The sequence below is a fragment of the Silene latifolia genome, chromosome 2, assembly GCF_048544455.1.
Source record: "Silene latifolia isolate original U9 population chromosome 2, ASM4854445v1, whole genome shotgun sequence".
Lineage (NCBI taxonomy): Eukaryota > Viridiplantae > Streptophyta > Magnoliopsida > Caryophyllales > Caryophyllaceae > Silene > Silene latifolia.
In genome coordinates, this window is record NC_133527.1 from 72018384 (window position 1) to 72041372 (window position 22989).

A 22989-nucleotide genomic window follows, 5' to 3' on the forward strand; every position below is an offset into this window, starting at 1 on the left:
CACAATTAAATAGACGTGGTCGTTGGGTCACGTCCGAATCAAAACACAATTTATAGCTTCACAAACAACTCTACAATTAGTAAAGAGGCAAGCAAAGGTCGGATCCCAAGGGACGGGAATTGAAATGAGATTTCTATTGAAACTAGTGGTGTCTTAGGGGTGTCACAATTTGGGTTGATGTAGAAGGTCACTAAACTAAATAGCAATGGAAATTAACAAGCAAGATGAATTAAAATGGTTGTAAACAATTGATAAAAAGCACTAGGGTGTATGGGGTCATAGGGGATTCATGTGAATTGATCATACAAACATGTTCTCAAATTATAAGCAAGCAATTATTGTTGTGATGGATTGAGTTGGGTTATATCTTACAATCCTAGGAAAGTTTGGTCCCGGAGCCGAATCGATTAGATTGTACAACACCTACAAGTCGACTTAGTCTTCCCTACTCAACAACATGCATGGTCTAATGAGACTCGAGTTGGGTTATGTCTTACAAGTCTCATTGAAAAGATAGGAGATGGTGGTAAATGCAAGGATTCATAGGCTTAGCATTTCATCAAACATAACATGTGCATGAGTTGAGATCAAAACAAGCAAGCAAATAAACCATGAAAGCATATTAATTTAAGCATGAATCATTCCCCATGTTGGTTTCCCCTAATCACCCATTAACCCTAGCTATGAGACTACTCACTCATTCTCATGTTGATCATGCTAGCAAGGTTGTCAATCATACCAACAAAAGGAAACATGATGAATAAATGAAAGTAATTAACAATAATTAAAGAGAGATTAAGAGAATTATACCTACTAATGATTCCAATAATAAAGCAAAGATAAAAGAAGTACTTGACGCTTGATTGAGAGGTTGTCAATCTCACAATAATAACTCAAATAATCTTCAATTACCCAAAATAAAGGATGAACAAAAGAGAGATTAAGGAAATAAAACTTGTATTAGAACTTGATTAATTGTTGATTACAATACTAAAGAGAGATTTGATTGATATTAACTACTCTAATTATTGATAAGAAGAACATGCTCTTCTAATTAGACTAATGGGGTATTTATAGTGGAAATTAGGGGGGATGCATTGGGGTTAACTAAGGGCTAAACTAGTAATTACACTTTTTAGATTGAGCAGGGAGGAGCCGGTATTTTTCGAAGGAAGGGCTTCTTTCTTTGTAGCTTGGAGAAGACGAAATTGCGCTGTACAGGAATCCGTGAGTTTTGGAGTCGGGACGGGCTGATTCTGGCGGTGGAACACGGGCGGCTTCAGGTGAATCCGGGCGGATTCTGGTGGCTGCAAACCCGAGAGTCTTGGGATGAAACCGCACGGATTGTGCATGTGGAGGACGGTCGGATTGTAGACAATCCGCACGGATTGTGCCTCAGCAACATTTCTTCTTCTTTTCTTCCCTTTTCTTCATAAATTCCTTGGGGATTTCCTCGGGGACTCAATGATCCTTTCTCAACATTGCTCATCTACAATAATATGTACAAAGGCCTTCTAATCTTGTCTCTCCTTGATGCTTGGTCATTGAATTAGATCAATTTAGTCTCGTTTTGCCATGAAAATGCAAGATTTGCACTCCTTTCCTACCAAGGGATCAAAATCTCAAAAAATATGCAAAACAAAGAACTAAAGACAATAAATGACCCAAATATGCACTAAAAAGCATGGGAACAAGGCTAATTCGGGGGATAAATATGCGCTAATTATGGTCACATCAAATATCCCCAAACCGAACCTTTGCTCGTCCCGAGTAAAGAGGTGACAAAGACTAGGACCATTATTTAAACTAACCTAATAACATAGCCGATATGAGACAATTAGCGGGTCTCACTCCGCCCCTTCAACTCACAACAAGAGAACCATGAGGTAGGATGCCTTCTTGCAAGGCAAGGTGGGTCTTGCCAAAATGGCGACACATCCAAACATTAAGCACACAAAATTAAATAATGGATGCATCTACAAAAGGAATAGCCACTTCCTCATCAAGTGGCGGAGGCAACTAAGAGAGAACAAATTTAAGAGGATGTAATCCTTCACAAATACTAGTTCAACAAATTACTAAGGCTAAGAGGATGGCACTAAATCACCTCCAAATGGTGTTAAACTAGACTACTTTTGTCCTCAATTTCCAAATGCTTTCGTCAAGAGCGATCGGATGGTGGTGGAATGATGATCCCTATGATGCTTGTAGCATATGACATGACAAGTCTCGAATTCTCTACAAAAGTAAAGGTCATGGATCGTCCCAAGCTCGACAAAGTGGCTTGACAAAACACTTTTTGGGAATGAAATGCTCAAATCTTTATACACAACGGTGGATATGACTAGTATTCAAAATTGTCCTCATTTCACTTTCACATTTCAAAAATTTAAGATGGGGTTTGTCCCTTCCGGGCTAGTGTCCTTTGCTTTCGCTAATCGCTTATTAGGCAACCGGTTAACCTCTAGACAATAGCTTTTCGGGGTGATAGTCACTCTGTCTCTGGGCGGCCGAATTCACAACCGTGTGGTGGCCCAATTCAATGGATCCCGCTCCAAAGCACATCGAAGTGGTACGCCTCCATCAAAACAATTAAATTTCTCAATATTTCAACATTTCATAATATTTGAGGTTTCTTTGGCATTAACTTACTTCCACATGACAAAATTCTTTGAAATGAGCACTTCAAGCTTATTGATAGAAAATATTTTTGGGTTGCCTTACCACAAGGTCAATCAAGGTCACCTAGACAAGTTAACCAAGTCCACATCGCATCAGGGGGTTGGATAGGTGACTCACATGCGAACCCTTGACTAGGCTTTGGGTCATGGGTCAAAAGACACTAGTATGACACTATCTAGGGTGTTTTACAACCATTCTAGTAGGCAAAGTCTTATGTTGAAAAAGTATTTGGAATGGCTTAGTTGCTCTTGTCAAAGTTCTCAATTAGGCACTTTTCAAAACTTTTTTTCTAAATGCAACTACATGCAATGATGCAACTAATATAAACATCTTAATGCAAGTGATTCTATCAACTAATATGACATATAAACTAAATGCAAGTCCTAAATTCACATTGTTATACCGCATCAATCAAAATAAAGCCACATAGTCATTAACATAAAGAGGAAAAAGGAGATTGGAAATATCATACCATGCGGTCTTCATGATCCTCATGTCTCGGATGTGGCGTAGTCAATCAATGTGAACAAGGATAGAACAAACACAATACATACAATATATACAATATAACTATGCTACAAAAGGAAAAAACATGTTTTTGGATTTTTCAGTTTTTCAAATTTTTATGGTTTTTCGAAATTTTTCAATTTTTTTTGGATTTCTGAATAAGAGTTAAGTTAGAATTCCCCATCCCCACACTAATATGGGCATTGTCCTTAATGGCCAAAATGATGGGAAATTATGCAAACATGATGTATGATTTCTACACTAGATGCAATCTACACTAGTCTACACTACATGATGCATGGTTTTTATTTATGACGGAGAGGATAATTTAGATTACCTCCCATTGTGTATGCATTAACTTCCCCAAACCGAGTTAGACACTATTGCTAATGTCCAAGGATGGGTGTAGTTCATGCACACACTATGCAATGCATGAAACTAATTTGTCATTTTGGATTTTGAAAGTGGGAACAATAAAATGAGAACACCTCAAAAAGTACCGAGGTGTGAGTCCTTAATGGTGCTAGGACTACTCCAACAATGATCAAGAAAAATAAATAAATAGAACAAAGAGAGAAATAGACAAACCTTGAGAGGGTAGGAGCCTCCAAAGCTTGCTAATCTTCCGTCATATCATCACTATCATCATTATCCTCATTAGAAGTAGTCTCCTTGCCACTTCCCTCTTCACTTGCTTCTTCACCTTCTTCTTCATTTTGCTCATCATTCTCTTCTCCTTTTTCACTAGCTTCTTCATCAATGTTATCATCAACTTCTTCGTTACCAACAACCTCATTGTCACCCGGAACTACCCTAGATGCACTCGGAAATAGGACTTCCTTATCCGCCCAACTAGGCAAAGGACATGATGGGTCAAGTAGTCCTTGCCTAGCTAAGTGTAAGAGGGGTGGATATTGAGCTAAGTAAGCATTTTTCCAATCCTCAAAGGCTTGCTTGTGCATTGCTTGCATCAGAAGAGTCAAATAATCATTTCTTGCTTCAACTCCTTCCGGCTTGAACTCTTGATACTCAAAAGGGTAAGGTGGTGTGACAATGGAAGAGGCGGGTATTTCAAGTTCACCCTTTTGTTGTTGGATAATATACTCGGCCTCTTTTGAAAGGGGAAGTAGATAATTGGTCCGGTGGACACTCAATCGACAAATCTTTGAAGGCAAAGTGAAAGAACTAGCCTCGCTAGTGAGCCATCCATACTTGGTGTCAAGAGGGTTATGGGCAACCCACTTGTACTTGTGTATCATAGTATGCAAATCAACGAGATGACCACCTTCTTTCGCCTCATACTTGTTATCTTTGTTGAAGTTAGGATCAAAGTATTTAGCTAGGATAGTGACTAGGGCTCCATTTACAATAACGGTAGTGCCTTTCTTCCCACAATCAATGTTGAGCCATCTATCCACCAATAGCCTTAGAAAGTTGAAAGGCTTGGTGTGTACTCTTCCAATATTCAAAGCCGACTCAAGGAGAACAAAATCGAGTTTGGTGAAATGATTGGTGTCTTTTCTTGCATTGATGGTGCTCCCTACGACCTTGTGCCATACTCTTATGCCCGGATGGTGGACTAAAAGAGCACGACTCGCATGAAAGTCTTCAAATTTCCTTCCGGAAATTGCCTCCCAAAGAGGGTCGGGGTCATATTTGCCAACATTCTTAAAATAACTCGGTTCATCACTAAGACCCAATGCTTTACCCAATTCCCTAAAGGGGATGCATCTACTAACATTAGCTAGACGAAACTCGAGGTTCTCCATAGTCTCAACCTTGTTAACTTTCAAAGAACTCAAAAATTCTAAGGTAAGGGAGGGGTATGTCAATTCTTTTGATTCAAACAATTTCTCCAACCCCATGGCTTTGAAAAAGGCTCTAGTTTGCTCAAGGACACCCAATTTTTCTAAGGTATCTTCACATATAAACTTGGTGGATTGAAATGATTTTCTAGAAAACTTAGCAAAAGTGTCCCTATGAGTTTTGGAAATGAAAGTTACCTCCGGATAGTTTGCAAGTTGATCAATTTCCGGAGTAGTGGATGTTGTTGCACCCATGGGAGGTTGTTGTTGTTGTTGCACTTCCAAGTTTGGGTTTGCTACCACCATAGCCAATGCTTTCTTCGCTTGAAGAGTCTTTTGCCTTTGTGAAAGTGTCTTTGCCTTTGGTGCCTTTGCCTTTGTTGCTCCCTTAGTCCTTGCCATTGATGAATTAACCAAGAAAGAGTGAAAAATCTTCAATTTCTAGTGCACCCAAATCGATTTAAAGATGAAAGGCTTTGCCTTTATGAATTCAAAAATCGACTCAAAGGTTGAAGATTTTGTGCTTGGTTTTGATTTTTATTGAAAAAGGAGTGATTGATTTGTTATTAAAAGGATGTTTTGATTTGATTTTGGTGAATGTAGTTGAGGAATTTTGTTTTTGTGATGGAGAGGATGAGGGTTTTGAGGGTTTTGAGTAGTGTTATGAATGAAGGAATGAAGAAATGAATGTGGGAGGGGTTTTATAAAGCCCGAAAAATTCGAATCTAGCAGGGGGCAATCCGTGCGGTTTCTGCTCAAGACGGGCGGATTCTGCCTTTTCTGGGTTGGGAAAAACTCGCCTAAAGACGGGCGTCTTTTAGTGAAGACGCTCGGATTCGCAGACACGGGACGGGCGGATTCTCCTGAAGACGGGAGGATTTCAGTCCAGGAATTTTTCTTGTTTTCCTGAGCTAAGAAGACGGGCGTCTTCTTTTCAAGACGGGCGGATTTTCACAGACGGGCGGATTAGGATGTAGGACGCTCGGATTTCTTGCGACAAAAAAAATTTGAAAACTTCAGCTCAATTCAGGACGTGCGTCTTCTACCCAACACGCTCGGATTTCTTGAAAACGGGCGGATTCTCCTGAATCCGCTCGGATTCGACCCCTTTGTACCCGGATTCAGTTCCATCCGTGTACAATGCATATCCCTTGCCATTATTCCATTCTTCTTCATATCTTGTGTTCTTCATTGTGGGGGGGGGGGGGCACTACTAAGGCATGGATAGCCTAGGTAATTGTCATCCCCACACTAAGCTAAAGCACTACACATTAATTGAAATTATTAATCCCTCCCTCACTTCTCTCAAACATGACAATTAACTTGATCAAAGTTTAAAAATCCAAAAATAACAAAAATGCAATACAAGAATTGAAATGCAAGTTAGGGAGTTAGAAATATTTAAAAATGGTGGTTTAGGGAGGACTCCACCAAACTCTCATTCTTGATGAGATGTCAAGGGGGCATGTCCAAGGTGTTGTTGATGTTGCTCAACACCTTGAAAAAGTAATCAAAAGCTTGTTCATTGTCATGGTAGAGGTATTCAATAGACCTTGGCCCTTGTTGTCGGTCTTGATCGATGGCATTACCAATGTAGGGATTAAAAATCCCTTCAAATTCGTCGTCCCAAAGACCACAAACTTCATTAAGTTGATCATTGAAAATCTCTTGATTTGATGGTGACAACTTTCCCATTTCCTTTTCTTGGCCAATGAGGCCATCTTCTTCTTCTTTGTTTGATTTTGGTGAGCTTTGCAAGCTCTCCTTGTCACAATTCACTTGCTCTTTGAATGGAGCATCTTCAATTTTCTTCTTCCATTGGAGTTCCGACTTCTTCCTTTCATCCTTCCGACTATAATGATCGATCATAAAACACGGTTCATGTAAACAGAGAGCTCTCATAGTCTTGTCAAGATTAAAAGTTATACTCTCATCTCCCACTTCTAGAGTGAGCTCACCATGTTTTACATCAATCACCGCACCCGCGGTGTGTAAGAAGGGTCTTCCAAGAATGATTGGAATGTTGGACTCTTCCTCCATATCAACAATGACAAAGTCCACCGGGATGAAAAACTTCCCAATTCGCACGGGGACATCTTCCCATATCCCTAATGGTGTCTTCGTCGATCTATCGGCCATTTGGAGTGTGATATTGGTGCATTTGAGCTCTCCCATTCCCAACCTTTTACTTACCGAGTACGGCATAACACTCACACTAGCCCCTAGATCACATAAGGCTTTGTTGATCGTGGTGTCGCCAATGGTACACGGTATTGAGAAGCTTCCCGGATCCTTTAGTTTTGGAGGTGAACTCCCTTGAAGTATTGCACTACTCACCTTAGTGAAGGCGATAGTCTCAAGTTTCCGGATCGACTTCTTCTTTGTGAGGATGTCTTTCATGTATTTCGCATAGGCCGGCACGTGATTGATTAATTCCGTGAAGGGAATTGAGACTTCCAAATTCTTCACAATTTCCATAAACTTTCCAAGTTGGTCATCAAATTTGGGCTTGGCTTGACGACTTGGAAAAGGAAGTCTAATCACAATGGGCTCCTTCTCCTTGACCTTGTCTTCATTTCTCTTTGAAATTTCTTCTTTTGATGATTCTCCATCTTTGGAGTTTTGCACAATTTCTTCCTTATCACTAGCCTCCACAACTTCATCCTCAACTTGCTTCTTCGGTGCTTCATACCTTGTACCACTTCTCAAGTGAATGGCACTAACCGTTTCATGTCTTGGGGGATTACTTTGAGGTGGTAATTGCCCCTTTTGTCTTTGTGAGCTTGAAGATGCTAGCTGAGTCAATTGTGTTTCCAACATCTTAGTGTGAGCTAGAATGTTGTTGATGGTGGTTTCCTTTGCTTGACTATCTTTTTGCATTTGAGTGAAAAACTCTTGTTGATTCTTTTGCATTTGGAGGACCGCTTTTTGAACATCAAAACCTTGGTCATTTTGGTGATTGTATGTATTTTGATTTTGGTAACCTTGGTTTTGGTTGTAAAAGGGTCTTTGATTTTGGTTTCTCATGGGAGGTGGAGTGTAAGTTGTTTGAGGATTTTGAACATTTTGGCTTTTGTATGAGAGATTTGGGTGAAACTTGGTGTTTTCATTGTAATAATTGGAATAAGGGGTACCACTCTTGTATGCTTGGAAAGCATTCACTTGTTCATTTGTTCCCCTACATTCACTTTGGTCATGTCCCAAAGTTCCACAATTCCCACATATCCCACTTGGGATTGATGAGGATGCCGTCATGGCATTAACATGATGCTTTGGTGATTTTGAGGCTTCTTCAAGTTTAGCCATAGCTTGTTCAAACTTCAAATTGATTGTGTCAATGTGAGCACTAAGTTGAGCACCCAATTGAGTAACGGAGTCCACTTCATGCCTTCCTCCTCTAGTAGCCTTGCGAGGTCTACTATATTATGAGTTATGGACCGCCATTTCCTCAATCTTGTTCCATATTTGATTGTCATCAACTTCGGTGAACATTCCATTTGATCCCATGTTGAGAATGTTCCTTGAATCTTCATATAAACCGTTCCAAAATTGTTGTACCAAGAACCATTCGCTAAGTCCATGGTGAGGAAATGAGCGACAAATTCCCTTAAACCGCTCCCAAGCTTCATACAAAGATTCTTCATCCCTTTGCTTAAAACCCGTAATTTGAGCTCTTAGCATGTTAGTCTTTTCCGGTGGGTAGAACTTTTTGTAGAAAGCTAGAGCCAACTTCTTCCAAGAATCTATTCCGAGAGTGGCCTTGTCAAGGCCCTTCAACCATTGTTTCGCGGTGCCGATTAGAGAAAAAGGAAATAAGACCCATCGAATTTGGTCTTGAGTCACACAATAGTCACAAAAGGTTTCCATATGAGAATGAGGGTCTTCACTAGGCATCCCCTGCAAATTGGCTCCTTTCGACTAATTGGATAAAGGCGGATTTGGCAATAAAATTTCCGGTTAGATGGTGTGGTGTGGGAGTACCATTGGGTAGGTTCTCCTCGGTAGGTACGGAATGTGACGAAAATTTAGGCATTGTAGGTTGATTTTGTGGGGTAATTTGTAATGGGTTCTCCTCTCCTTCTCTTGCAAAAGGGTTGATGAACTAAATAGTTGGTTGAACAACCTCACTAATACCTCTCAAATTCCTCCTAGCAAATCTCCTATTGTTCGTCAAGGTTCTTTCAATTTCACGGTCAAAAGGTAACAAATCACCTTGTGACCTTCTAGACATGCAAAATATCAAACAACTCGAAAACAATTAGAACAAACCTTGAGGAGTTTTACTTCCCCAAGGCGAAGAAAGACACAACTAATAACAATAAAAGAAAATCTAAATCAAGTAAACACCGTCCCCGGCAACGGCGCCATTTTTGATCGGTCCGTTTCGTGTTCACAATTAAATAGATGTGGTCGTTGGGTCACGTCCGAATCAAAACACAATTTATAGCTTCACAAACAACTCTACAATTAGTAAAGAGGCAAGTAAAGGTCGGATCCCAAGGGACGGGAATTGAAATGAGATTTCTATTGAAACTAGTGGTGTCTTAGGGGTGTCACAATTTGGGTTGATGTAGAAGGTCACTAAACTAAATAGCAATGGAAATAAACAAGCAAGATGAATTAAAATGGTTTTAAACAATTGATAAAAAGCACTAGGGTGTCATGGGGTCATAGGGGATTCATGGGAATTGATCATACAAACATGTTTTCAAATTATAAGCAAGCAATTATTGTTGTGATGGATTGAGTTGGGTTATATCTTACAATCCTAGGAAAGTTTGGGTCCCGGAGCCGAATCGATTAGATTGTACAAAACCTACAAGTTGACTTAGTCTTCCCTACTCAACAACATGCATGGTCTAATGAGACTCGAGTTGGGTTATGTCTTACAAGTCTCATTGAAAAGATAGGAGATGGTGGTAAATGCAAGGATTCATAAGCTTAGCATTTCATCAAACATAACATGTGCATGAGTTGAGATCAAAACAAGCAAGCAAATAAACCATCAAAGCATATTAATTTAAGCATGAATCATTCCCCATGTTGGTTTCCCCTAATCACTCATTAACCCTAGCTAAGAGACTACTCACTCATTATCATGTTGATCATGCTAGCAAGGTTGTCAATCATACCAACAAAAGGAAACATGATGAATAAATGAAAGTAATTAACAATAATTAAAGAGGGATTAAGAGAATTATACCTACTAATGATTCCAATAATAAAGCAAAGATAAAAGAAGTACTTGATGCTTGATTGAGAGGTTGTCAATCTCCCAATAATAACCCAAATAATCTTCAATTACCCAAAATAAAGGATGAACAAAAGAGAGATTAAGGAAATAAAACTTGTATTAGAACTTGATTAATTGTTGATTACAATACTAAAGAGAGATTTGATTGATATTAACTATTCTAATTATTGATAAGAAAATGCTCTTCTAATTAGACTAATGGGGTATTTATAGTGGAAATTAGGGGGATGCATTAGGGTTAACTAAGGGCTAAACTAGTAATTATACTTTTTAGATTGAGCAGGGAGGAGCCGGTATTTTTCGAAGGAAGGGCTTCTTTCTTTGTAGCTTGGAGAAGACGAAATTACGCTGTACAGGAATCCGTGCGTTTTGGAGTCGGGACGGGCGGATTCTGGCGGTGGAACACGGGCGGCTTCAGGTGAATCCGGGCGGATTCTGGTGGCTGCAAACCCGAGCGTCTTGGGATGAAACCGCATGGATTGTGCATGTGGAGGACGGCCGGATTGTAGACAATCCGCACGGATTGTGCCTCAGCAACATTTCTTCTTCTTTTCTTCCCTTTTCTTCATAAATTCCTTGGGGATTTCCTCGGGGACTCAATGATCCTTTCTCAACATTGCTCATCTACTATAATATGTACAAAGGCCTTCTAATCTTGTTTCTCCTTGATGCTTGGTCATTGAATTCGATCAATTTAGTCTCGTTTTGCCATGAAAATGCAAGATTTGCACTCCTTTCCTACCAAGGGATCAAAATCTCAAAGAATATGCAAAACAAAGAACTAAAGACAATAAATGACCCAAATATGCACTAAAAAGCATGGAAACAAGGCTAATTCGGGGGCTAAATATGCGCTAATTATGGTCACATCACCTGTGTTGATCCATATGATATTTCCGATCATATGGGGAGCAGTTATTTATAGGTTAGCTTTGGTAGCATGCGAGAGAAGGGACGAGGCTTGATGATCTCTAAGTCGGACATGTTTGATTAGAATAGCTTATGGGTCATGACTTGTAATCTTTCGTTATTCATTTATTCATTGTAAACCATTAAACCTTCATTTATAAAATTGTTCTTGGATTGTATCTCCGATTTCACTACCTCGGGAAACCGATACGGTAACACCCAAATTACCTTGGCCGGGTAGTTGGGGTGTTACAAAGTGGTATCAGAGCGACGATTTTGGAACCTAAACGAATGAACCAAAATGAACTAGGTGTGTCTATTAAAAATGAACCCGACACGAGTCCAATGGGAGATCGGTTTTATGTGAGTGGGCGCCCTCATATCAAAACTAGTGCCTATTGCCTCGGTTGGTCACTACGTGGGTGGTTAAAAGTAAGGGTGAACGATATTGACAATGTGGTATGGTGGCATGAATGATTTATGGTTGTTGCTAGACTCTTGCATGCTATGAAATTTCATATGTGTAGGACTAAATTTACATTTCTTGACATCTCTTGGAAAATGATAACCCCATTCCCTTGGTGCATGTTATGCGGTTAATTAATTCTTGATAGAGTTATTGTTAGTATATAAATGGCGACATTTCGGCAAGGTAAGTGCAATTGTTGATGTAGAGATTAAGGATCGACAACCTTGGTGTTGCATGAGCTAACTCGGGACGAGACACCGATAAGTGGTGGCCTCCCGAACCTTGTATTGTCTTGTAGGAAATCCGTCGATAAGCCCTTAGTGAGGATTTGAAACCCAACGGGGTCACTTGACCGAGTGCGAGAGTCAACTTGGCCGAGTAAGAGAGCACTCGACCGAGTGGACCCTTGACTCGACCAAGTGGAACTGGTTCCAGGGGGTTATACTTTCTGGAAAACTCGTAACTCGGCCGAGTGGGTCATCCACTCGATCGAGTGGGCTTATACTCGACCGAGTGCACTCGTCACTCGACCGAGTGGGTTCACACGGGCTGAGTTACTCGGCTTAAAGCCCTTATTTTCCCCAATTCTTCATTCTTATCTTCATACCTTCATATCTTCATCCCTTCCAACACCAAATTCTCCCAAAAACCTCCATTGTTTCTCTAACTTACTTGGAATTCATCCTATTTCTCCACCTTTCTCATCTAATCTCACTAATTTGGTCAAGGTAAGCTAATTCATCTTCTTCCATCTTTTTCCCCAAATTTGAATTTCTTAGATGTACTTCTAAAATCCTATAAGTTTTGTTAATTAATTGTTCCTTTTCTTAATTCATGGTACTAGTAAGCTTTTAATACCATTGTTGTGGATAAAAATCAAATTTTTGTAGAAAAATTTCGTTTATCATTGTAGGACTCGACTTGGGTGTTCTTGAGTTAATAGATGGATTTTTTGTGATTGTTGTTGTGTATAGTTGGACAACAAAGGCTTAACTTTTGTTGTCTTGGATGGATCTAGCATAATATGTGTAAAATTTCGTATTACAACTCCGTCTTAAATTTTCGAATTTTAGACAAGTCATGCTCAAATTTCGATTTTTCTTGAGCAAAACTTAGTTTAATTGCCTTGTAGGACTACTATCTTGGTTAATAATGTATTATGTAAACCAAAATGAAATCAATTTTTGTCTTAAAACTTGGGTGAAAACTCTTCTAAATTCTTCTAAAATTTCCATGAATAATGCATTTTGTACCTTAATGATGAATTTCCTATGTTTTAGTATTAAGAACCTTGTGGTTACTACCACCTTATAAAAAGAACTAAAAGAAATTTTATCTCAAAGTCTTGAAAATCGACACTAACCATATTGAATTTTAAATTTATATTCACTACTTGTGTTACTACTTACTTGTTCAATTTAAAGGTTTTCTTATGATAAAGAAGCACTTCACTCACCCAAATTCCTTTTTAAATCTTGACAATCTAAATTTTTATTCCACCAACTTTAACGAAATTGCTGTTGATGATAATGTCATGTAATCACTTAAGTGAAATATTAAAGTGTAGTGTGTCTTAATTGAGCTGGCATTTGACAAGTCGGGTGATGAATTTGAGGTCATGCTTAAACTCGTGTTATGTCACAAAACCTTTAAATTCCGAAAAATAATTTTGTAACATAAGAAAATTTTTGGAGAGGTCAACTAAATTACAAGAAAAGTATAATAGAAATCCCCTTTTATTTGGTGTCTATATAATTGAGAAGTTGAGAAAATCCTATCCATATTCAAAATTGCTCCGAATTCTTACCTTTCTCGTTCCATATCTCGTGTGATCTTCTCTTGTAGCACGGCAAGGAATTCTAGAACCAGTAGTGGAAGAAATGCTCGCCAACCTTAACAAGAAGCACTGCTCGCTATCACCCTCCCGGACTACCCGTCCATAGCTTTTGAGAGTGAGGAGCACCGGGACACGTTTGAGGTCCTAGCCACTAGGAGGTGTTGGAGTAAATGTCCTCGACAATAATGCGATCACATGTTTAAATCTCATACTTAGAATACATGAGGGAAAGTAATAATTTATCGTCAACTGATCCACATTAATCGGTAATGATTGGCTGACTAGAGTTTGACATTACTGTCGTGTGACGGTGGTGATCAGTTGATCCTTTAAGGTCATACCTCTAGGGTAACACTCTTAATTGATTAATTAATTAATTGTATGATGATACAAGTTAATTAATTCCTTAAAATTGAACGAATGATTTTGTGAGTAAGAATACGTATCTTATTATAGTTCGATTAAATAAGATTCGTACTAAGTTATTAAATTGTTTTATTGCTTAGGTTTTATTTATTGTTTATGAAATAATTATTATAAGAATGAATGGTTTATTATAAACACAAGTTGTTGTGATTTATAATTCTATGACCCATTTTAAGTAATTGTAATTGTGAATTACTAGTTAATTTTTGTATGTGATTTATTTTGTTTATATAAAGATTTTTAATAAGTTAAAAATGCATTATTAAAACATGTCTAGTAACATGTCCAATATGTCACACAACACAAATTGGACATTTGACAAACTTCAAATGGACCATATTAAGCCTAAGTGTGCCGTGTAAATGGGAAGATGAGGAGATAATTGTGCTTTGTTCTTTTAATTAGTGGAAGGCAAAATGATGACCTACTAATAATAGGCTTGCATGCCTACATCTTGAGAAGAACAAACTTGTAAGAGCATTGGGCACCCTTCCCTTGGTCTACCCGGCCACCCCATGCAAAAAGAGGACATGTTTTTCTCACCAAAATTTATTATTCATTCTTATAAATTATATTGATAATTTTTCACATTCTCTCTAATTGTTGTTGGGAAAACTTAAGAAGAAAACTCACAAAATCTCAAATATTATTATATCATTACTAGTAGTAGTAATACAATAATAATAGTTATATTTTAAGGACTCATATTCTAATTTCTAGTATATAAATTAGCTTATGAATTAAGGGTGATTACCTTGGTACAAATCCTTGAGGAGTAGATTCTACTATTGAATCTAAGGGTTTTGTTGGAGCACTTGGTTTTTCTTAAAGAAGACTAATTTAGTAGGAGACCGATTAGTATAAACCATTCGGCCCTCAATGTAAGATTAATCGATTTCTTCTTACTTTGTATTATTTTGTTATGCATGCATAAGATCTAGTTAGTTTATGACTAAACTAAATTTTATTAAGTTATTAGAAGTGCCTAATAAGAGGTTAATAAATCTTACAATTGGTATCAGAGCAAATGGTTGTTGCATGCATAATCGGTTATTATTTTTCCGAGTTAAAATGTTCACATATAAAACTAGAAATTTGTGATTTATGATGATAAAGGCCACAATTTTTGCTTGATAAACATTCTGGTTCTTAATTGATTTTAGGTCATTTTTGATGATTTATGGTATTTTATTGCTCTTTAATATGATTTTAGTATTTTTATTACATTTTATTGAATAAAATGACACTTAAAATGCTAAAATTAGTTAGACTATGATTCTGACCTTGAAATTTTTACATGAGCTCACATGCATATTTTACACATTGTATGTAAACTTTTGTATAAAATGGTTTTATATTGCATGATTTATGATTTTTACATGATAAAAATTAATTAAATAGAGGTATTTTGGTTAAAAATGGTTAGAGTTCGTTCCTGCCCATGAAATTTTAGTATGTTGTCACATGCAATATTTACACATTGTATGTAAATTTTGAGATAAAATGGTTTTATTTAGCATGATATATGATTTTTAGATGTAAAAATCATTTAAATAGTGACTATTTTAGCAAAAATAGCTATAATGAATTTTATGGCATGAAATTTTTTTCCAATGTTGTATATTAGATATGAACATCAGATATAAAGTTGCATGTTAAATTTAGTTTGATTTAAATGGTTATTAATTTTTATGTGATATAAATTAATAAATAGCAACTTTAATAGTCATTAATATAAAAAGTCGATTTTGGGCTTACAAATTTGATATTTACAGATTCTAGAAACTTATTTAGAATATTCAAAATTTTAATTTTGATTTATTACATAATTTTGTGTTTAATTTGGAATTAAAGGGTTAAAATTATGTTTTATACGATTTATTTGTGAAATAAATTAAAATAATCTAAGGTCAAATTTTTATTAAAATTTTGGACTGTTGGTAATTTTCCAGAATATACAAAAGTATGATTTTGAAATTTTCGAATTTTTATGACTTAATTAGGAATTATTTCTTTATTATTATGAATAAAAGATGTTTAAAGAGCAATAATAAAATATCAAGTTGAATTATTGTCAAATATTTAGTGAAGACTAAATTTTTGAGTCCTAAGAAGGTTGGGGTCATTAACTATTGGAGTATGTGTCCTCGACAATAATGCGATCACATGTTTAAATCTCATATTAAGAATACATAAGGGAATGTAATATTTTATTGTCAACTGATCCACATTAATCGGTAATGATTGGCTGACTCGAGTTTGACATTACTGTCGTGTGACGGTGGTGATCAGTTGATCCCTTAAGGTCATACCTCTAGAGAAACATTCTTAATTGATTAATTAATTAACTGTATGATGATATAAGTTCCTTAAAATTGAACAAATGATTTTTGTGAGTTATAATACGTATCTTATTGTAATTCGATTAAATAAGATTTGTTCTAAGTAATTAAATTATTTTATTACTTAAGGTTTATTAATTGTTTATGAAACAATTGCAATAAGAATGAATTGATTATTATAAATACAGGTAGTTGTGATTTACAATAATATGACCCATTTTAAGTAATAGTAATTGTGAATTACTAGTTAATTTTTTTTATGTGATTTATTTTATTTATATAATGATTTTTAATGTGTTAAAAATGCATTATTTAAATGACATATCTACTAATATGTCCAATTTGTCACATAATACAAATTAACAAATTGACAAACTTAAAATGGACCCATGTTAATATGGGTTAGCCGTGACTATGGAGGGATTAGGAGTTAGTTGTGTTTTGATTATTTTGTTAAGTGGCAACATAATCATTACCTACAACTTATAGACCTTCTTACCTAGTCTCTTGTGAAGAGCAAATTAAAAAGATATTGGGCACTCTTCCCTTGCACCCTATCCGGCCACCCTAAGAGAAAGAGAAGAGGTTTCTCATCTTATTTTTTTAACACTAATTCATTCTTACATTTTCATCATTCACTTGAATACAATTTTTATCTCTCTACCTCTTGTTGTTGAACAAAAGATAAAAATCTCACAAAATCACTAATATTATTCTCTTAATACTAGAAGTAGTATATTTGTAATATTAGTAATAATTTTAAGGGAACAAATATTAATTCTAGTAATCAAATTAATATTTGTATTAAGGGTGATTTTCTTGGTACAATCCTTGAGGAGAGATTCTAACTTGAATCTTGTTCATCCAAAAGGAAAGCTCAAGAACTAAGTAAGGAAGGAGACCTTACTAGTGCCCTAATAGCCGAAATATCCAATGTAATGAACCGGTTTTCCTTCACTCTTGTGTTTTGTTTTGCATGCATAAGATCCTTAAGTTTTTTTGACTAAAACATTTAACCTAAAATATGTGATATATTAAATACGATTTCTTACAAGTGGTATCAGAGCAACACGGTTGTTGCATGCAAAATCGGGTTAGTTTTTCCGAGTTAATTTAATTAACATATAAAACTTGTCATTTAGGATTTATGAAGATAAATCATGAAATAATTTTTCATGTCAAAAGTTTCTGGTCTTAAAAAGATTTTAGGTCATATGGGACATTTTATGGATTTTTATTGTTCATTTTATATATTATTGGCATTAAAATGTGATTTTTATGAGAAAATGTCATTTTTTGGACGAAAATAGCTAAACTTCGAATTTTTCAGTGATTTTTGGATATGTTTTCACATATATAATCTACTGGTCACATATTAAAGTTCATGAAATAATAAGTTATTTTGCATAAAATATGGATTTTATATGTTTAAATCGAATTTAAAGGGTTTATTAGGTTAATATGAGTTACATTTTGAATTTGGCCATGAAACTTTTATATGTTGTCCCATGCAATTTTACTCAGTGTGTATAAAAATATTGGATGGATTAAACTTATTATGCATGATTTATGAATTTTTGAGTAAAAATTCAATAAATAGTGACTTAAATTAGCCTATAATGCTAAAACATATTTCATGACTAATGAAAAACGTCATATGTTGCATCTTATCCCACATTTCAGAACTAAAAGTGATAAGTTGATTAAAATTATATTTCTCATATTTTAATGGTCTTGGTTGTTAAAACTGATAAACCGCAACGATGTTTTTTCTCGAAATATTTTCGAAATTTTTAACCTAAGTTTTGAACATTATGAGTGTCATGGTATTTTTCAGAATATTCATGAGTTTAAATTTCAAATTTTGAAATTACTTGAAATTTTTATAATTTTATTTGAAGTTTATAGCATAATATTGTAATTTTTGGTCCATAATGAACATTATTAAGATATCAAGTTGAGTTATTGTCAAAATACTAGTGAAGACTAAGTTTTGAGTCCTAAGATGGTTAGGGTAATTAACTTGAACATAAATATGAATTTATGAGACACTTTGTGATTTTAACAAGTTTATAATCACGCAAATCCATAAAAATTGATGAAATATACGATATTGGCTCTTTAAAGGCGATTTGGCATAAAATTAAGCATGTTCACACATATTATAATACTGCATTTTATTTATGATTGTCATATTTTTTATAATTTTTGAATTATGTAATTTTACTTAGTATGGCCTTAGTACTAATTGATATTACCCGAAATGAATGGGAATATCGATTCGGTTGTAATTATTATGATCTCGTATCATCGTTTTGTAATTTAATAGATTTATTTTTATATTTTATTACAAATGTATAATAGGGAATTATGTAATTTATTTTAAATATTACTTGTAATTCCGGAGATACTTGAAGACGGTGCAATTTAGAAAGGCGTTCCGACAAGACGGTGTTGCCTTGGGATGCGTGCCAAGACCGAAGTTCAGGGGACCAAAGGAGTTGGTTTTTGAATTTGTATTAGTTTATTAGATTTACTATTTTAGGAAGGCCATACTAGGACTTTATATTTATTATTTTCATTTTCTTTATATGTTTGCATGCATAGCCAAATCGCCGTAACTAATCATGCATTTTTTATTTTATCGAGTCATCGACCATGTCAATTATAATTATCGTAGTTCACCGCTTTAGTTCACTTAAAACGTGATAGATAATAAATTGACATGACCTCTCGCTAAATTAATAGTTAAGCCGGCTTCACCGTAATACAAACCTTGTTACGTTGGCGAAGTGGGGTAGTAAAATGTTATTACATCGAAATTTGGATTGAGCTCAACGGAAGTATTCGTGACCGTAGTCGCATGTGTTCCGGGCTAAAGATAAATATTAGAGTAATTTTATCGACTGAGAGTTCTAGAAGTAGAATCGATTAAAGAGTTAATCCACCGAGTTATATTGATAAGTGATGAATCGCCTCACCGTGCCCGAATTAATATGAATTTAGATCTCGGAATCATTTATTATAGTTGGGTAGAGGTCACTATATAAATGTTTAAAACTTGTTTAAAATGTTAACAAGTATTATTATTATTGTTAAAGCAATAGATGTTTATTAATTCCTTCATCTTTATTTTGTAGTCAAATTTGTTTTCACATTTGCAACGGCAACTCCAACTCCAAACGCATCCACTAGCTCGAACACTCTCACCAATGTTTGATGGCTCCGATCCTTCATGGATCGTTGTAAACTAGAAAAGAATGGTTCAAACTTCGCCGATTGGGACGCCCAACTCCGCTTGGCCGCAGAGGGTGACGATAAGATTCGTTACCTCACCGAGGCCTCTCCCGCCGCACCGACCGCTTGGTCTACTCCCGCCGCTAGGCAAGCCTATGAGACTTACCAAAAGGAGTCGGTCGCGATCAAAAATGTGTTGATCTTTTCCATGGAGGCCGAACTCCAAAGGAGTGCTATAAAGATTAGCACCGCCTATGAGATCTATACGAAGCTTGTGACCATGTTTTCACATGCTCCAAGGATCATTCAATATGAAGCGGCGGCCGCATTCTTCGATCTCAACATTAAGGCGGGCCAAAAGGTTAGTCCTCACGTGGTCAAGTTGATGGAACATGTTGAGACGTTGAAATTGCAAAAGGTTGACATTCCCAAAGAACTCATCATTGATCGAATTCTTCATTCCTTGAACAAGGTTAAAGCATATGTTCAATTCCGGGTGAATTTTAATATGAAAAACATGAAAGTTTCCCTCGATGAATTTCACAAAATGCTTGTGCAAGCCGAGAGGGATATGGGGCTAAATGCTAGCACCACCAAGGATGTGCTCAACATCAATCAAAAGAGCAAGGGAAAATTCAAGAAAAGTGGCGCAAAAGGTAAGAAGCCAACCCCCTTTAAGAACAAGGGAAAAGCTTGGGAAGCTAGCTCCTCTAAGCCCAAGAAGGGTGCCCCGTCCGGGGACAAATGCCACTATTGTGATGGCATTGGCCATTGGAAGAGGAATTGTCCTAAGTACCTAGGCGACATCAAAGCTGGAAAGGTTATTCCAGTAGGTAATTTAATTATCCCTATCTTTTTATGTTTCAATCTCAACTTTGCTATTGTGATACAAGTTGTAATAATTCCCTTTTTATTGTAATTAGGGCATCCAAGCAAGGACAAGGGCAAAGAAAAGTAAGCCTAGAAGATCTTGAGGGAAGCTAGATGTAGCCGCCCATGGTGCTAGATCAATGGGAGCTTGGCTTTATTTTGTCTTTATTTTGTGTTGTATTTTGAATTTTAGAACTATTTTCAATTTCCTCGTTCGACTTGGGAATTTGCTATTTCCTAAAACAATGGTTGTATTTTGGATTTTGGTGACTTGGTTTGCAACCCAAGTCACTTACTTTATCATATTGGTTGTTCTAAACTTTATCATCATACGTTGCTTGCATCTAGAAACATAAGATTATCAACTTAAATTGATTATATAGACGATTATAATGATCACATCATTATATGTCCATAAGCTATGAATTCGATTCTCCATATGTCATAGTGACTAAAAGTCACAACTTACTTATGAAAGATCAATTATGAAGTTAAGATTGAGTTTTTGAACTCATATAAGGGAACATTACTAACCTCATTTGATTCACCTATCCAACTCATATCGTCTTGCCTAAGTTATCCTTTTAAAATGTCTCGACTAAATCACTATTAAGTAGATATATGGTTTATTATTTGTGGCTCAAAAGCTATCTTTGGAGAAATAGGATATTTTTCTAAAGATAGAGTAGGAGAAATTTAGCCACAAGCCTTGAGAAGGTAGATACGAACCTTGTGAAGGTGAATACAACGCGAAGAGACCAAAAGAAGATGTTCTTGTGAATACAACGCGAGGAGACCAAAAGAAGATCTTCTTGAGGATACTACGCGAAGAGACCAAAAGAATATGTTCTTTAGGATACTACGCGAAGAGACCAAAACTCGAGGAGACCAAAAGAAGATGCTCTTATGGAAACTATATGAGGATATCAAAAGAAGGCGTTCTTTTGAAACTTAGATTATGATCTATGAAGTTACAAGAGATCTTAAAATTCGACATTTTACTTAAGAGCCCTATGAAATTAAAATGTAATCTATGCAATTAAATGGGTTTATTTGGGATTGTTGAAACCAATCCAAAGTAAATAGAAGTTTATGATTAAGAATTGCATAGAGTGGCATGTCGATGTCTACAAGAACTAAGTTAATTGTTAACTAAGCTAAGGATTAAAAATATTGCCATTCATTATAAAAGTAAGTAAAATATCGAAGCCACTTCCTAAATAGGTATTTTGAAAGTGATATGTGAATGACATATTTGGTTTTGATCAATACTTAGAGAAGGAATGAACATTCCATTGTGTAATTTTTACATGGAGAAACATGTGAACACATGGACTTGAGTGGGAGCAAATGATTGTCATGTTTAGACATAAAGTTCAGTGGGAGCGATCATCCTCCATGAATCGTATGACTTATTACTCATTAAAAATGACTTGCAAATAGGTTTTCAATTCTGGATGAAATTTGACATTAAGCATAACTATTATAACATGAGATGTTGGACTGATACTCGGATAGGTATTTTTATGATGATAATGATCCTTCATAAAACAATCAGTTAAGTAGGTTGTTCATATTGATGAAATTTGAATAATCATAGAGCTATGTTTATTCACTTGAACCTAAGAACTATTGTCTACATGAATATAATTACTAATGTTTCCGGCATTAGTAAAATCATGTATACCATTATGCGTATGTCCTATATAAATTAAATGCTTGGAGCATGATAAGTCGATAACAAGTCTACCCATATGAGAGTTATTGGTAAACCTTAAGGAACCGTCATGAATTCTCTAGGAAAACTAATGATCCGTTCTGTAGTTTGGAAGAGATATAAGTCGTGTGTTAAGAAGTTACACAAACTCAAGTTTCCAAACTCATTTGAATTTATGAAAATTCCAGGTAGATTATTGACATAAGGAGTACAAGACTAGAAAAGAGTATTCTATTGTCATCCATTGCAAGTTTCTACGAAATGAACTTAAGTGTGTCGTGATTAAGTGGTGGACGCTAAAACTATAAGTAGTGTTGTCTACCGAAACCCACATCACAAGTTATGTGATAACACTGATAGCTTCTTTTAAGCTTAAGAACCTATGTCTGGTATGAAGTCTAGACATGTACTTAGTAAAATTCATGACATAAGGGATAACATGAAGTTGAAGGAAAACGCAATTAAGAAAGTTTGAACACATGGACACATGGTATGTTCACAAACTAAACTTTTATTGCGTCATACAAGTGCATAAGTGCACTAATGATTATAAGACATGAAGTAGCAACATGGTATTGACTACTCATGTGTGATAATCACATTTATTGTTTGAGTTATTATTAACTCTTCTTCTACCTTGTTACATCCAAATGGGATTGTTGGGACAATATTGAACCCCATTAAAGTGAACTGGATCAACATAGTATTCGTCCCTAGTTACTTACATGAGGTGACATCTCGAAGCAACTAGAGTGTGATGCGATTGATGGCAAGTTCAAGTGCCATAGAGTCATAAGAGATGACTAGTCGGTCACATAGGCAGACTGTGAGGGACACTCTGTCGGACCTATGACCGCTTATAGAGTTCTGGCAATTTTTATAGCCTGGTCACGGCGAGAGATACTATGGTATTCTTATGAGTCAATTCTTTGAC

At 36.0% G+C, this 22989-nt stretch overlaps 1 non-coding gene across 1 annotated transcript; it reads left to right on the top strand.

Moving 5' to 3' along the window:
* Positions 1-8568: 8568 nt before the first annotated feature.
* Positions 8569-8675, top strand: LOC141644597 (small nucleolar RNA R71). The gene has a single exon (XR_012544210.1). It is a non-coding gene; the product is annotated as a small nucleolar RNA R71 (small nucleolar RNA).
* The last annotated feature ends 14314 nt before the right edge of the window (positions 8676-22989 follow it).